General features: G+C 45.3%; 1 non-coding gene across 1 annotated transcript; it reads left to right on the forward strand.

Moving 5' to 3' along the window:
* The first annotated feature begins 16,076 nt into the window (after positions 1–16,076).
* Positions 16,077–16,149, forward strand: TRNAT-UGU (transfer RNA threonine (anticodon UGU)). Its single transcript has one exon. It is a non-coding gene; the product is annotated as a tRNA-Thr (tRNA).
* Positions 16,150–17,060: the final 911 nt, after the last annotated feature.

Here is a 17,060-nt window from a genome sequence, read left to right on the forward strand (position 1 = left end):
GGCTTTTTCTTTCATGGGCATCCCCAAGGAGCTGAAAACTGATAATGGGCCTGCTTATAAATCCAAGGAATTCGGAAGCTTCCTGCAGCAATGGGGAGTAGAGCTGGCATCCCCTACTCCCCTACAGGTCCCCTGCAAAACTGGCATCCCCTACTCCCCTACAGGTCAAGCCACTGTAGAAAGAACTCACTGTGATATTAAAAGGGTCCTGGACCAGCAACAACAAGTTCTGAAAGTAGAACCTTCCCACAGCCGGTTATCCAGGGCACTATTCACAATCAATTTTCTGAATTGTTCTTTTGACAGCCTGAACCCACCCATCCTACGCCACTTTGCGGGGAGCAGTCACAGGTTGAGGAAAGAAAAACCTCCGGTTTTAGTAAAGGACCCTGAGACTTGGAAAATGGTGGGACCTTACAAATTGGTTACTTGGGGACGTGGATACGCCTGTGTGTCCACCCCCTCTGGTTTAAGGTGGCTTCCTTCCAAATGGGTAAAGCCCTATGTTCCCAAAGTCTCAGAGAAATCTGCAGAAGCACCCCAGGTTGCTCATGCTGCCTGGAGAAGAAAACGTCGTGCGCGTTCTCTAGAAGAAATTCCATTTAAGCCTCCTATCTGGAATAGTTTGTAATATATGTTTGTCTCAAGTTCCTTGTACCAGTTTGGATCCCACTGTTCGCGTGTAGCCTCGAGACGCCATGAGACCGAGCCTGCTTCTCATCCTACTCGTGATCATCCCACCTGCAATCTCCTACATAGTACTGCAGCCCAAACCACATATGGACTACCTCGACAAAGGTTCTCGGACATCATCAGAGAAACCGACAACTGGCTGAATGGACTGTTCAAAGGCTGGGGACTCACGGGCTGGTTGGGATCTATTCTGAAAACTGTGTTTTTAGTGCTGTTTATTTTAGTTATAGTTATTGTAGTTTTTAGCATTGGTTTTGGACTAATCAAACGCATGGTTCTCAAGTTAATTTCAAGCTCATCCCCCCCTCCTGAGGTCTACCATTTGGAAGCCGTCAGTGCTCCAGTGGATGACCTGGAAGCCTCAGTGGAAAACACTGACCCTCCTGTAGAGGAAGAACCGATCTAGCAACCATGGTTTGGCAAGCATTCTGCACCACAAACCCAGTCCTCTTCTTTTTAAACAAAACTAGGGGGAGATGTTGCGGTGTGTTGCAATATCCTGTTTTAAACTTCCGGGTCCCTTCCCAGGTGTGCCTATACCTCTCTCCCTTCCCCCTCACCCCCTTGCTGAGTGAGTCCTGTCAATCAGGCTTAAGATTCCAGCAAGGCATCGTGTGGTTAGTCAAATTCAAAAGATGCCCCTATGCCCAGAGGTCATTGGCCTGTCTAAGTGTCATCCTCCCTTGAGACCCTGCCCCCTTCACCTGGTTGGTAGCTCACCTGTCCCCTCCCCTTCCCCTGTCCCGGAGCTTAAAAGGTTAATCAGACCATGCGGCCGCATTCTGGTGGAGCAGTTGCCCCGGTTCAGACCTCTGTAACCATGGAGTAAACATCTGGATATAACCCTCCAGCAGAATCCTCTCCTTTTTCTCTTCACCATCGCCAGAAGCTCTCTCTCCTGAGGTAAACGGAGTTCCTGACAAGCCTGAACTTGTTCAGTGCCCTGCTGCAATCTCCAGCAGCCAGGGTATCTCTGGGGTGAATTACACCACAGTGCTGCCTTTGGCCCAGCAGCGAGGGTCAGAACTGGCCCAGGCACCATCTAACTGGTAATATTTGGATTCATATTCCAATACCAGAAGATGGGAACTCAGCCAGTAAGTGTCTTCTTAATAAAAGGGGAACAAACCCAAAGCCTGCAAATGCTACTCAGAGGCACCTTACAACCTTTAAAACAAGGTGGTTGTAGCATACCAAAACTAAAAACATCACATGCATTCCTGCCTTAAGTATCTTGGTTTATTGTTGTAGTGTTTTTATACTTTGTAATACTTTGTAATAGTTTTGGTTTTGTATCCCTGTATTTTTCCCAAATGGTTTACCCCAGATTGTACCCCTCTCTTTACCTGTGTAATCCCTTTCTTTTACTGAGATCATTCCCACCCTGGCTCTCTGAAAATCACTCAGCATCCCATCCCCTCCATCTAGAAGTTTCAGTCCAGATCATCGAGTGATTAGCTATAGCCTAGGGGTCAACCCCCCAAGTGTTTCTCCATTTGCTGTCCTAAATGTCTATCCCCCAGTACCCATCGCTTAGGGTCACTTATTGGTTAGTAAAATGTTACCTACTTTAGGTTTCCACCTCCCTTTAAATGTAACCTTGACACCTCTCCCGGGGCTCTCGGCAGGAGCCCCCTGAGGTGTAGGGGCTCCTCGGAGCTCCTAGAATAAACCTTGGATTAACGTCCGCTAAGAGTCGCCGCCTTCATCTTCTGCTGTAGTTGCAGCGTCAGCCTGGCTGCCTTCTGCACCCCCGGGGCATGGCAGAGTGCCCCCTCCTCCCGCTGCTCACCCTCTCAGGGCTGGCTGGCTTCCCTCAGTGCCACTCAGAGGGACCAGAACAGTTTATATCTCTCAGAAAGCTGGAAGGGTAAAAACACAACTTTGAGTTTTTGGGATGCCAGGCTTGCTGCTGAATGCAAGACAGGAACAATTAATCATCCTCCCTGCTGCACGTGAGCCCAATCAATGAGGAACTAGATGGGAACCCCTCCTGCTCAAAACAAGTTACAAGCTGCCTCATCCAAAGAGTGGGGAGAGCATGAGCTCCCTGCCACTTCCTAAGCTCAGATTCACCACATCACTTGACCTGGCAGATGCAGCACCAGACACAAGAACTGCAGGAGCCATACCGATTCGAAGCATCGCTGCTCCCAGAAGACTTTTCCATGCTTCTACTTGAATCATCAATGCACTCAGCTGACAGGCTTAAGGGGGTGAGAAGTGACCTGCTATGACCTCATACATGAGCAAGTGATTCCATTCTTTAGAGCTGTCATGCAGCATAAATTCACAGCTTTCATGCACATTGTTCATAAATGAGTTCAAGAGATGCTGGAGCTTTCTGTAGTGTTACATGGGCAGTTGCGCAAAGCTTGGCAGTGCTTGAGACACATTCTGTAATTTCCCCAATACATATTTGTCATCTTCTCACATGACTTGTCCACACATTGTTCATGAATTCCCTCTGCTCCACCTGTCAATATCTCACCCTGCATGTGATATCTGTCAAAAACCCTCTGCACAGCTACAGGTTCATTCTCAACCTGATATACTTCCTCTCTCTTCAAGCTCATGAAAAACACTCTCCCCTAGGCACTTTCTTGAAAGTTCTTGTCTAGATGCATTGATAAACAGCCTGTATTACCAGGACGTTATCTATTATGTAGTGTAACTGGTAATTCTGAGATCAAGTCTTCTGGTACACTTCCATAATGTTTTTCTACTGTTATAGGAAAACTGTATATCCTACTGATAATAGTTATCCAGCAGAACTACTGATGAAAGACAGATAACAACGATAAATAGTAAAAGGCAAATAAAGTCTTCATGCATTGTGCCATGGTCTTTGTTCCAGAGACAGATGGCAGCCTGCTAATGCCGGGCTTCAATCTACATGTGACCCAGTGGATCAGTGATGCTGTACATCATCAGCTGCCTGGCCCTGACACAGAAAGTCAGGTAGGATTGCACACAGGAAAGACTGACTTGGCCTCTGGATGGATGGGGTACTGTGGGGCTTGGCAAATCACTTCATCCTGCTCTAAATCTGCAAGGTAGGACATTCTGGCTGACAAAGAAATCTTCCTTGTTTGTTTTTGGACAAATTATCAAATGTGCAGTTTTATATATGCCAAATATGACAGATGATGGTCTTGTCCTGCAGAAGGACAATTTCAACATCAGTGTGTAATTCAAATCTCATAATTTCATTGGACAATTCCAGATTAGAGCTCTGAAAAGGTCTCACTTTCTTCTCCCTGCTTCTGAGGTGAAAATGAAAACCAGAAGGGAGCACTTGATGAAGATTTTGTTGATAGGATCACCTACAGCTTTTTTATAGGCACTGATCACAGCTTGTAAATTCAGACATAGGGAATTATTTTCATTAAATAGCATCCCACAAACTGAATGATTTTTCCATCCAGTAGCAGCTATGACAGACAAAAAGGATATTAAGCATAAGCACTTTGAAACGTAAGCACCTCAAAAGAATGTCCAGTTCTGAATTATATGGCTCAAATTGTCACTTAAAATCATTAGTTTAGATTGTTATAGGCTCAGGCTGTCATCTAGCATAGATCAGCAGGATATAAGGCAGAATCTGGGCTTTACAGCATGTACCATGGGTACACAGCTTGCCCCTAGAAGTAAGAAACTCCAGGTCCTTCACTTCTCCTCTGACCTGCTATGCAACTTATGTAAATTGCTCATCCTCCACAAAGTACATCAGCTGGATGTCCCACTAACTCTGTCTCCAACCACAGGGACCAGCTCAATTCACAATCAGCCAGAAGAGTTTTGTGAAGCTCAACCTGCCATAGTGCCAAGAGGACAAAGTACCTCCACCTGTGCCTGTCACGGGCACCCAGAATGTAGGGTACACCACAGGGACTTGCAAGGCAGCCACTGTCACACCAAGTGGTCATCCAAAGTCTGATAGCTACATCCAAGCATAAGGAGCATTTAAGGAAGAAGCTTCCTCAAGGACGATGTGTTGTTGCCTTCCACTGGTGAGGAGTGATACCAGGAACCCAGGACTCCTTGCACCTTGCAGTGCCCATCAGCAAAATAAAACTGAAGAGGTGCATGTGGAACATGCACTCCTGAAAACACTGCCCCCAACTCTGAGGCTGTATTTGGGTACCACACACCAGCAACAACATCTACACATCATTCCAGCCTGGCTGGGCCACAACATTCTGATCCTCAGGATGAGTATTGATCTCACTTCTGCTCCTTTAGCAAGTGAGAGAGGCTTTAAGCTTCCTTCAGTTGCACCACTAGAGGGATGCTAAAATGGGAACTGAGAAAATAAGCTCGGAGAAGGCATTTAAAGGAATAACCCTAGGTTAGAAGTATGAGACAAAGGTTTTCAGACTCTGCCAATTCAGCAAAACAATGCTGTGGTCAGGACCCAAAGGGTTTGACATTTTCATCTACATAATCTTCCATTTCATTAGGCTTTCAGTTGTTTTTTTCTCTTGGCAAAGGTGCATTTGTAAAAGAAGCAGCATTACAACTAAGCTGGAAAAAGCAGTCTCTCCCTGTTTCACCCAAACAGGCACGAAGGACATCGAACACACATGGCAGCAGCAAATAGCTGCTGGTGTTATCAGTATTTTCTAATCTGTCTCCCAGCAGGTCAGGTGGAAAGAAAGAGTCTCTCTGGGGATTCTTCAGCTGAAGTTTGATTGATCAGCTCTAGCTGAACCAAACTGTTCCTGTAAATGCTTCTGTAAACAAACTAATTGCCAACCCCTACTAGACTGTATTTAGTTTATGCATTTAGCAGTGACATCTGCACTAGCTAAATCAGGCTGGAACAAGCACACCTACTTCTGATACAGGATCTAGTGGAGAAAGCATATTAGACTTCTTTTTGTTCACAGATTTTTGTCTCTTTCCCCCAGCACAGTGACCCTTTGTGACAAAGATTTATATAATTAGCAGTCTAAAGGGGGTTATTGCAGGGCAAGCAAAAGTAAAATGAAAATGGAAGAGGTAACTAGAGACTAGCTTAAAGTGAGATTCATGTTGTACAAGTATCACAGTAAATTCAGGAGTTCAGAGGAGACAACACTGTGCTTTACTTCTCACTAGGCATGTCAGAGTGATTTAGAAGTGACCATTTGTCCTGCTACAACAACTTAGTCTTGAAAGTGCCTTGATTTGCTACTTCCTGCCTTAAACATGAGCAGCAACGATGCACCTTCCTCTCTGCACCTCTCAATTCTCATGAGGAATCACAGCTAGGTCTGAGTATTTCAGCAAGATATTTGTAAAAACATCCCTTTGCTGGGACTGCTGAGAAACATTCACTGGGGAAAGAAAAAGGGGAAATGAACACCAAAGAACAGAAAGTCTCTTTGCATTGATTTAACCTCCAGTTTGCGTTCTTAGGCACTGAATTATCCATCTTCCACATAAAATGATGTGTTTATTACTATCTATTTTCTAGACATCCCACAATATATAGCAAGAATTGTTTTTTACAAAGAATTCTCAGCACAAGGATGTGTCTAAGGGGCTGTGTACCAGCAAACCCACACTTCTTTGCCTTTCCCTTTCAACTTTGAGTGCTAAATGTTATGTAGGTCTCTCAGGTCTTGTTTCATGGACATGTCCAAGGACTCAAAATGTTAACTATAATTATGTGAGCCATAAGAATGGTTTAAGACTGACCACATGCACGCCACACTAGTGCAGAAGTAGCTGGTGGACTGGAGATTAAACCAGTGCTTCTGCATTACTGCTACTTCTTTTTCTGTTCTTCTGAGGACTCTAAAAATGTGTTTATTTATTCTGAGAAGAATCCAAACAAGTTTCATTCACTTGTTCTATAAAACTACAATAGCTGAGTCAGTCTTTAAAAGCATGGCTTTTTTTAGTGTTTATCCTTCATATGTACTTAATAATTTACCATAAATAGGGATGGATGACTTTTTGTTTACTTGAAGGCACAGACATTTATATTTTCCAGAACTGTCTGAAAGAGAAATTTCCTAGGCATAATCTCCTGGAGCATATTAATGGGCACTAGTGGCTTCAACCTTGAAGCAACTCTGCTTTAACTGTAAAACTAAATGCAAAATTAATTAGTTGGTTTTGGTTGATTTGTTTGTTTTTTTACAGAAAAGCAGCAATCCACCACTGGCCTGATTTTTCCTACTGCTGGAATTGCTTCCACCAAAAGAAAAGCCACAATTAAGCAAAAGGTAAGTGCAATTTTCAGTAAGTTTTTGCCTAAGGTTACACCAGTAGAAAGGTGACCAGAGCTGGGTCCTCTGTAAGTAGGACACTCACATAATGGCAAAGTAGATCAGGACGAGCCCAACTCTAGGAACATTAATGAATCAGTCACCTAGACAACTAAGTGAATTAAGATGCTTAAGCTCCCTTCTTTACTCTCTGGCAGGTTGAGGCATCCTGCAATTAAAGTTTAGTTAGGAGAAAGATTATCTGGCATGTATAAGCTTTGAAACAGACCTGTCATGTATGAAGAGTAGCTGCTGATACTGATGCCCTACGGAGAGGCTCCCTGATTACAGCAATCCATAATTCCAACTTATGAATTACACTCAAGAACAGTTTATACCCCCATGCAGATGTGTTTTAATCATATCAGTCCCGTCTGAGATTCCCAGTGGAGCTTTTAATGCTTTTGGACACATTAGATCATGGAGTCAGCTTGACAATTTTGCTTGAGGGGATTTGTCAAAGCCATTAGAGTGCAGACTGGATGCCTGCACTGAAGGATGTGGGATCACCTGCCTGAGCCTGCACTGGGACCTCAGTGATAGACAGAAGTGCCCTACTATATAGTGAGCTAATTTAGCAGAGACAAACCTCAAACCAACTGCTTTACACAAAGCTTAATCCAAATCCTCAAGATTCAAAACATTTTTAGTCATTCCCTTCTCATTCATTTTCAGCACTGTGTCATTTGGGAAAGCCAAAGAAAACAGACACTACCCTCAGGAAGGCTGTACCCTTAGGATTTCCAAACCAATCAGAACCAGGAAAAATTACAAAAGAGACGCAAACCCAATCAGAAAGTTGAACTGTGGGTCCAAGGTTACTCAGAAGAAAGGATGTCCAAGGGTCTGCAGACAATTTGGTCCTTCAGAAGCAAAGAAGGGACTTGGAAACACTCAAGTTACCACTTTGAAAACCTGACAATACTTTGTCAGCCAAAGCGTACTTTGAAAGAGTAATACTGCCTAAAACTCAAGGAGAAATTTTCCATGCTCGATGGGAGGCTACTGGAAATAATATCAAAGAGGAGCTGATCACTCAAAAGCTGGCCTCCAAAACCTTTCTAAACTGCTCAGAAAGGCTTCACAATAGCAACCTTGGGAGGAGGGGCTTCTACCAATTACTAGAACAAGGCTGGGAGCAGAATCACATTTTTTCTATTCAGTTTGTTCTGTGGCACATGTTGGTCCAGCCCAGTAAGCAGGAAGATGAATGTGTTCTCCTGGGAGAGAAGGGCAGAGCTACCGCGCATCAAATCTTGTCCACAGAACCACTGACAGGCCTTTATGGAGACAGGGCCTGCAAGTACATCCAGCTTAACCCTAAAAACAGAGAAGGGAAGCTATTCCCATTCCCATTTGGTATCCAACCGTACCAGGGGGATTAAACACTTGGTCTTCAGTTATTTCTCCAGCTGTCCATCTCAGGGTGGTGAGGACAGCTCTCTGAACACCTGGAGCTCAGGGCATGGCTCTTCCCAGGCACTTGAAAATGGGGCAGGATATTCTGAGCTGACTGCACAGGAGAATAACACACAGACACTTGTGCAACTCTAACCCACAACTGTTGTCTCTAGCAGCAAACATATGGCAAAATCAGGAACAGAGCTGGGACCAAAACCACATTTTCAGCTCATTTGCTTTTTCCAGGAGTCACAAATCGCCCAGCTCCAGTTATCTTGTCCAGCACTTAAGCAACAGTTGGCTTTTCACAGTTTATGTAATATTTATTATACGAGCATCTTTCCTCCATCTACCTTAAGAGAGCTTCAGAAAAAAACCCAATTTCTTTCTTGATTAGCATAGGGACTGTCTGTCTTTGGGACTCAGTGTGTTTCACAGGAAAGGGAATGTGAGCAGTTGAGGGAGGTGCCAAATGTGTGACAGTTGTGACAGGTCTTTTCTTTTGCCTTTCCCAGTAACTGAAGCCCAGAGCAGACACATTTGTGTCTCACCTGGGTGACTGCATCCTCAGTGGAGCCAAATATCCAAACTCTTGCAAACAGGCCACGGCTGAGACAATGGCTTCCCATCCACAGCAATGCTGACTGTGCTGGGACACATTCCCAGTTCCCTACTGCCCACTGAACTGCAAAAGGAACTCAGTACCTATAGCTTTACAGCTCCCTGGGAGAAAAGATCCCAAAAAGTTTTATTTTGACACATCCTGTTGCTACATTTTTATTCCATTACAGCCCACTTGAAATATCGCAAGTCTGTTCTTACACTAATGATAATAGGACTTTGCATTTGTGCTACCAACAAACATCCTACCATCCCTCTGGGAGGCTGTGAGAGTGGGCACAGAGTTAAGTAGCAGAATCCATACTGGAGTAAGGATGGGGATACTGGATCTCCTGGTTCCTCTGCCTTATGCATCCCTGATTCCAACCAATCATCTGCTTTCCAAAAGAATTTAAAATCTTCCTTGGGAAATGTGATCAGTATGTTTTGAACCCGGTTTTCTCTGGAAAGAGGGTTCATGGAACCACCCTGGTGTCATGGTTTGACACTGGCACAATGCCAGTGCCCCCATGAGAATACCCTCTCCCTGGTGTCTGCTGTGAGATGTGACCAGAAATAAGCAAAGCAGGCTCCTACTTAGGAATAAAGAAAACTTTATTACCTAAACTACAAGAAAATAACTAAACTACAAGGAAAGAAAAATAAAAACCACAAGGAAAATGAAAACCTTACAAAAGCATTTTCCTCCTCCCCCCACCAAATTTCCCAATACAATACATTCCCCCAAATCTCCAACTCTCAGTTCGGCACCACCCTTTAGAATACTCAATCTTCAGTTCATCAAGAGGAGAGGAGTCTTTCTTGCACCATAGGCTTCCTCTGGAAATACTGTTGAAACCTTGTGTGTTTCCCGGAAAGTTCTTTTGCCATTGTGACATCTTCCGTCCATGCCCAGTGCTCTCACCACTGTGCATGGACCAGAGCTGCTTTTAGGGTTGTCTTTTAAGGATGCCTTGTCTCACTCCAAAACAGGCACAGTCTCTCCTTCGGGACATCTGTCCCCCACAAATTTTTGCACCCCCTGGGGCTGAGGGGTACCCACACTGAACCCTCCTGGTTCTGAGGCACTGCTCCCCCTAAATGCAGTCTCTCTGTCACTGGAAAAAAAAAAATGGTTCCGTCCATGGCCACACAAGAAAAGTCCAGCCAAAAGGCCGCTCCATCATCTCTCCCCCACTCAAGAGTCTTCTCCACTTTCCTCGTGGCCCATCCCCTCTTATCTCATCTCTTATCTCTCTTCTCATTGTGCTCCAGGAGGATCAGCATTTGCAAGGTTTCTGTCGGATCTCAAGATCTCAGTCCTGAGATGCTGAGCCTCCGAGACCACCTTGGGGGGCTCGGGAGTCCTGGAATGTTGCCAGAAGTGTCTGGTGGCTGGACTTTGGTCCTACACAGGAGACGACAAGGATGAGGGCTTCACAGGGTGAATGGTGAAGGGATTAGTTAATTAGAGAGTGAGACACAAGGTTTAGGATTTATGTACAGGGGGGTTTAGAGGAGTAAGATGGAGGAATTGGGGTGTGTCCTGTCCTCCTTCTTCTTCCTCTTCTCCTCCATCTTCTTTGGCCATGGTGGCACCTTTGGATTGGTTATTACTGAAAGTGCACCGAGTTATAAGAATAGATGGTATTGGGGAAAAATGATAAATATTGTACACGTAACAATGGGTATAAAGATACGTGGCTGCCCGGGAGGGCAGACAGTGTGCCCATGGCTGACTGCTGAGCAGATCTCTGTTCGGCTGAAAGAACATCTTTTAGATAAACAATTAATAAACATAAAAACCGAAAGAAGAACTGAAGCCTCTTCTCGTCCTTCGATACGCGGGCTGCCCCAAGGCCACCCCGGGCCTTTCCAGGCCCCTCAAACAGCCGAGATAACCGGACATTTGGCGTTCCCTGGGCGGACAAGAACCACCACAACCTTTCGGGGGGAGATAACCGGACAGGTTTCTATCATGCAAGAAAAGGGTTAAAAATTTCAGTCTCTGCCTGTCCCAGAGCTCCGGCACTCCCACGCTGCTCTGGCCGGGCACCTCGCCGCACTCTCCCCTTCTCCTCCTGGGCCGGCCGCTATCAAATTCAGACGCCAGCTCTCCCTCTCTCTCTCCTGGCGTGGCGGGGTGGCTGCCCGATATGTCTCTTGGTGCTCTTCCACCCTTCCGTCCTCAAGGGCCTCCTCACCCCCACCTCTGTCCAGCCCCAGGCCTACCGCAGGGCTGCCCCTCCCCTGCCCAGCAGCAGCAGCTGATCGGGGAAGGGAGATCCAACCTCTTTGTCTTTAACCCCTGTGTGTTCTCAGAGGCGTGTCCAAATGTCCCAATGGCCACATCAGGTGCCAATATTAAAATCTGAGCACCCATTGGTTTGATTACAGCGTCCCAGAAATCCCATTTCCGGTCAAACCACCACACCTGGTTGCCAACCCCTCTCCCAAGCAACCTTCAAATCTGCCAGGTGACTTTAGATAAATCTGAGAGGATTTACAGCCTCAGGGATGGTCCTTACATTCCTGCACTTTTTGGAAACCAGCAATTGAGCAGAGACCTTCAGGCTGTGATGTCCAGAGGGGGAGAACTGTTTACACTCTGCCCAACAGCACAAACATGTTTACATGTGTATATACGTGTAATATTCAGACATAAATACACGTGTAGTGAAAGACTGACCAGCGCATGCACAGCTCTGGGTCAGCTATTTCCTGCTTTTTTCTTCCCCTTTAAATAAAAAAACTACGCATCTTTCTATTTCAAATACAAGACTTTTCTTTTTCTAAAACTAGAATAAAATATACTTTGCTCTTTCACTACTTTGCTGAGTTATTTATATTTTTATTTTATCTTATTTGATGAAAAGCTGCTTCCTATCAAACTTTCCAGACCCTTTTGCCTGTAATAGATGGCTTTGCCACCTCCACCACTGGGTGCAGTGTGGCAGCTAAGTGCCAATGGATAGGGTATGTGGATTGTTATAATGAATAGCTTCAAATCAAAGAGAAATAATAACCCTGAAGCAAAGAAAATTCAATTACTCCTTTCTAGTTCCAGGAAGACCAAATCATAAAGCATTTGAAGACAACATCTCTTCTGTTTGGATCCCTTGCATTAAGAAAAAACACAGTTGGAGAGGACAATGAGGCAGAGACAGAACTGCTACCCTGGAATAAGACCTGGGAATCGTGATGCTACTCCACAGAAAACTGCTGATGCTCAAATACCAGCAATGGACACTCATTACATGAACAGAGCTACAAGCAAATAGAGATGAGGGGATTCTTCTTGTCTTTACATTCCCTTGTCTGCTCTGTCACCTTTTTGAGGAACAAAACAAACTAAACAAACTAAATTTCCACAGAAACATCAATCCCTTTCTCTCTTCAAAGCCACAAAAAAATACTGTTAAAAAGGCAAGATGTTTTTGTATGTGGTAATGGATGTTTGTCCAAAAAGAGCACTAAGCCTGTCAAACTGCTTTTGGAAGGGCACTGTATCTGTTGCATGTTTGAACTTCCTTCCCATGGAAAGCAGAGTTTCAGGGAAGAGGAAGGGCACACACCAGAATCTCTCATGCCTCTTTGGAGTAGGAGTGCAAGCCATGCACAAACTAAAACCTGGAAAGAGCCTTCACAGCAACTTCCTCAGCCTCTGTCATACATGGTAATTGTTAGTGGAAATACCACAGCAAGTTATTTCTTCTGTTTTAAAAATCTCCTTCTAACTCATGGTTTGTATCCCATGTTTCAAAGACAAGTGGATCATTCCTGTATAATGTGAAAAGCAATGATTTTTCTATAAGGCTTGATTGGGTCAAAACTGCAAAATCTCATTATACTTCCTGAGGCACATTTCAGTCAAACAAGACTTGGAAAGGTTCACATTCAGAAAACAAGGCGGGCTTGAACAAAATGTTGAGATTATTACATGCCTAAAATACCCCATGGATTGCCTCCAAAAGCTACCCAAAATCAGCAGGAAGTGTTTCCCTGATTTTCATAATATTTTATTCAAAAAACCCTTGTATTTGCACAAGACAAAGTAATCCACCAGCACTTGCCAACTAAAATGAATTGCATTAAACTCAGACATCTTTAGGTTACTACAGTTTCTTTAAGAAAGAAAACCAACAGTGCTGAACCTATCAAACAATTAAAACTCACAGAATGTCCCATTTTACACGAAGATTGAAGCTGTAGTGCAATTCCTTTCTCCCAGAGGTTAAAAAGGAAACACAAGCATGCCAGTTTTGCTGATCTGTACCTCTGCTGAGATAGTCCCAGCTGCACCAACCTTCCCCCAGGACACAGAGTCAGATGCATAGAGGACAAAGGTGGGCAAGCCTGACAACCTGTTAGGAGGTACACCAGGTCTGCAGAGGAAACACTGGCTGCTATTTATTTTACACTATTGCAGGCCAAAGCTGCTTTGTGCAGCAAAGAACGGAACCCTGTGAAACACCAGTGAAACTGAACACAGCAAGGAACTGGGTGGCAGTCGAGGCAAAGGAGTTTGTAAAAGGGATTACAGCAGTGCATGAGAATTTCCTAGGATTTCCATTAATTTCCTTGGACTAGCTGTCTGAAGAGTCATTGCTTTAGTTTCCCCTGAATGAAAGATATGGCAGTAAAATCATGGAATGTGCTTGGGATTAGCTTACTGAGCTCAACGAGACAGGCAAAAACTCACAGCAGCACAGGTGACATCTGTGGGTTAACACAGGGTTAATTAAACACTGACTTGTCCAGTGACCACACCTATTCTTACACTAACCACCCTATTTTCTAGCTTGGTGCTTGCTCTGGGCCTAGAGAAGAAATTTTAGAGAGTATAGATAAATGTGCATCTTAAGATGTCTGGCACACCTTTAAAGGTCAGTCATCCTACAGATCTTTCATTAAAACTTGCACGGTAAAAATTCAGTGTTTTCAGCATTTAAAGTCTGTTAAAATGATTTTCCTAATCTTTTGATGCAGTCCTTAGGTTCCACCTCGTGGCTTTCAACAGTCATGAACAGCAGACTAGAAAGGCTTAAATTTATTGCTTAAATGCTTAATTCTCCCATGTGTGTGGGTCTAGCTGCAGAAAGAATCATAGAGTCTTCTTTAGGTGTAGTTCTACAGTTTTGACCCAATCAATCCTTAGAAAAATAATTGCTTTTCATATTCCACAGGAATTATCACTTTGAAACACTAGATACAAAACATGAGCTAAAACAAGATTTTAAAAATTGGAAGAAATAACCTGCTGTGGTATTTCCACTAAACTACCATTTATAACTGAGGCTGGGGAAGTTCCTGTGAAGGCTGCATTGACTCCCTTCACAGCCATCTGAGAAACAGGCACCTCTAGACCAGGACTCGGATGACTTTTTGTAGAGGTTTACCTTCAGGTGGGATGAATTACATCCCAGAAGTGTCTCATTTCCTCATTTTCATTACAAAGAGAAGCCAAGGGGCTTACTGATAGCGTAGTAGTACCACCACCACACCTCCTGAATCCCACCCAGGCTGAATGACTAAGAAACACTCTGACACAACCCTTGAAGTACAGCCCACCTTGTAGGGAGCTCTCAGCCAGCAGCAAAAGGCATCTGGAAGCAGGGCAATCACAACAGTTAGATCACAACACCTAAGTTTAAAAGCCCAATAGTGGCAGGTAGCCATGTTATCAAAGAAAACTTACTTCAACACTGCTCTTCTCTCAGAATACATCTTACCCTGCTGCTCAGCTGTGTTAGGCTGATGAAGGTAGGCTAGTCTTATAGCATGAAAAGTGTAAGACAGTTCTGCTCCTGCCTACTTGAAGATTATAAAACAATCTATGCTTATACTCCAGTTCCCTAAGGCATTAGCAGAACACTCACTACAGAGACATTTTAGCCCTCTTTGGAAGAGCTACAGTCCCTCTAAAGAGTCACAGTCTTCAAAGGAAAGGGGAAAAACAGCATCCAAAGAAATGTGAAACTTCATGAATTTATCAGCTGCCACATTAGAGGTCAAAATCAGATATTTCAAAGTAATTTTAGTGCCTTACATAAACAACAAGACAGAGTTCACCAGAACTGATCTAGTCTGTCCACAGAGATCATATCCATTTCTAAAGAGAAGGTGAAATAAAACACAAGAGAAAAAAAAAAAAAAAAAAAGGAAATTGACCTAGTTCATGATTTGTGGAGTGTGGGATGGATGAAAGGTCTCTTTAGCTCCTTAATGCAGCTTTTTCTGCCTGTTCTCATTTCAAGGAGCTTTACTTTTGGTCACACACAGCTTGAGGCTTGCACCCAGCAAATCATGTCTGCTTTTCTAGAACATGACTGGTGTACAGCAGAGCTGCTGGATTTGTAACTCCACAGTCTCTCCGCTTCCTTTGCACAGCCCACCTTCTCACCTTTACCTAAGCTTTCATGGAACATGTGACAGATTGGTTTTTCGTGCAAAGAAAAGGAGAAAAATCCTCAAATGACTTGAAACTTCCATAGTAAAAATCAAAAAATGACGGCTCCACACTTCCTGTCTTGCTGTCGAGTTCATACCCCAGTCAAACGAGACGTGTGGTTTATCTGCGAGACTACAACCAGTTTTTGTGCAACAGTGATTTCACAAAAGCTGAGGAGAATTACAACACGGAGCTATCTGCTTAAAGTGACTATCTCCCCATTCCGCACAAAACCAGGTGTTGAGCAGTCTTACCTCCCAAAACCTAGACTCAGGCAGCGGCTGCTCCCTCGCTCTCAGCGTGGGGGACGCCCGGGAGAAGCGGGAGCATTCTCCCCTGTGTCACCGACCCCCTCTCCAAGGCACGTCCGCCCTCAATCCGCGGTAGGCGCGCCCTCCGCTCATTCCCGCCGACGGGAAAGGCCTCCTGTCACCCTCGGGTAACGCCGAGGGCAGGGAGGGGCGGGAGCTGGATTCCCTCCCCTGCCAAGGGCAGCTTTTCCCCAGAGGACCTCCAGAGGCCCAGCTCAGGCCCGGGGGTGTCGCAGGTGCGGCGCCCACAGACGGGCTGCCCCGGCCCCAGCCCTGGCGGAGGCAGGGACCCCGCAGCACGGCGGGGGGAGCCTGCCTCGCACAGGCACATGAGTAGTCGGCACAAAATAACAACTGTGAGGCTCCATAGCTCAGTGGTTAGAGCACTGGTCTTGTAAACCAGGGGTCGCGAGTTCGATCCTCGCTGGGGCCTCCTGAGGTTTTCGCAGCTGCATTTTATTTAATTACCGTTTCTGCCCTAACCGAGCTGGGGCGTTGTGGGTAGAGCGGGCGGCGGGGATCGCCTTTTGCATCCCGGCACGGCGCCTGCAGAGGGCGGCGGTGGGAGACGAGCGAAACGTCGGAGCTCCAAACTGACGTGGGCTCGGCTGCCTCCGGAACAGGAGCGCAAGGGCGGTCCCAGCTCCGCTTCCCAAATCAATCATTTCCTGGATTTGAACGCCGAGGTTGTTACGGCGCGGGGTTGTTCTACGCGGGGCTGTCCACCGCGTAGAATCTGGAGTCGCAGGATGGTTCCAGCCCGTGGCTTGGCTGTAACGCGAGGTCTTGGGGGGTTTGCTTGGCTTCTAGTGCTGTGATTGTGTTGGTGTTTCAGAGTTGCTGGACATTTCCAGCCCTTACTGGACCCTATGAAAGCTGCAGGTGAGCCTTACCTTGAAAAAATATTCATAGTATAACTTAGGCTGGAAGGGACTTTAAAGATCATCACATTCCAAGCCCATGCCATGGCAAGGGACACCTTCCACCACGTTGCTCAGAGCCCCATCCAACCTGGCTTTGAACACTTCCATGGATGGGACATCCGCAACTTCTCTGGGCAACCTTTTCCAGAGCCTCACTGCCCTCACAGTGAAGATTTTCTTACTAATATTTAATCTAAACCTCCCCTCTGTCAGTTTGAAGCCTTTTGCCCTTGTCCTGTCACTACCTGCCCTTGTGAAAAGTCCATCTCCAGCTTTCTTGTGGGCCTCCTTCAGGTCTACAAGGCTGCTATAAGATTTCCCTGGAGCCTTCTCTTTTCCAGGCTGAACAACCCCGATTCTCATAGTAGAAGTGCTCCAGCCCTCTGAGTATCTTAGTTGTCCTCCTTCAAAAAATAAAATC

The sequence above is a fragment of the Zonotrichia leucophrys genome, chromosome 3 (genome assembly GCF_028769735.1).
Source record: "Zonotrichia leucophrys gambelii isolate GWCS_2022_RI chromosome 3, RI_Zleu_2.0, whole genome shotgun sequence".
Classification (NCBI taxonomy): domain Eukaryota; kingdom Metazoa; phylum Chordata; class Aves; order Passeriformes; family Passerellidae; genus Zonotrichia; species Zonotrichia leucophrys.